Source organism: Octodon degus, unplaced genomic scaffold (genome assembly GCF_000260255.1).
Source record: "Octodon degus isolate 3935 unplaced genomic scaffold, OctDeg1.0 scaffold00009, whole genome shotgun sequence".
Lineage (NCBI taxonomy): Eukaryota > Metazoa > Chordata > Mammalia > Rodentia > Octodontidae > Octodon > Octodon degus.
This window is the reverse complement of record NW_004524585.1, coordinates 19,647,706-19,648,704: the sequence shown is the minus strand read 5'-3', so window position 1 is coordinate 19,648,704 and position 999 is coordinate 19,647,706.

Here is a 999-nt window from a genome sequence, read left to right as displayed (position 1 = left end):
TTCAATGAGAAGAAAGATTTGTAGTAATAGTGTTTAGACAAGATATCATGTCTGTATCTTGTACTAATAATACTAGAATAACTACTACAAAGACAACAATATTCAATGTATTAATTATTGTTACTGTCCTATTAACCTGTTTTGAAACTGTCTCATTGCTACTTCTTTCTCAATAAAAATTAATATAAAAGAAAAAGAACAATATAGGGGTATATCCAACTCAGGGAATAATACAACAGCAGATGTGAAAATTTGTATTTGTTTGGAAAGCTATAGAAATGCAGAGTTACACATGTTAAAAGTAACAAATATTTTTTCAGAATTTTGCTTTTTAAAACAAGTTGAATTATTAAAAATGAAGGAGCTCTTTTGTTCATATAACATGGCATTCATATAGATGTATGGTTATAAACTTGGGTATGTCAGGTTACATATGCAGTGTTAGATGAGACACACCATTAAAGTAATCCATAGAAAATAACTGCTAACAAATAAAAGTACTGATTTTGCCAGCAGAACTGTTATACTATACACGTAGTAAAATATATGTGACATTTTTTTCTTTTCCAGTGGGAAATCCACAGTAATGGAAAATTATAGGTGGCAGAAAATTTTTTATTTCTTTCTTGTAGAGAAACAAAATTTAAACCAAGTGTATGGATCTTAGATGGTTGACTGTAACTACATGCCAATCATGTGTATGGATGAGATATGAATAAGTAAATAACTGAAATTAATTATTGAGTTCAAAAAGATGTCATTTGTATTTACGCACACAAGCACATACCTGCAGATATGCATGCAAGCCTATATGCTCATCAAATAATCTAAAGTAAACCTATCAGAATCTCAGTGAATTTAAAAGCAATACAACAAATTTTCAAGGAAAGAAAGAAAATTGTTAATATTGGTGATGAGCATTATTATCAGTGAAGAACGTTTACATTTTAAATTTTACTATTTGGTAACAAATCATCTTGATTTTTTAAAATTGTATTT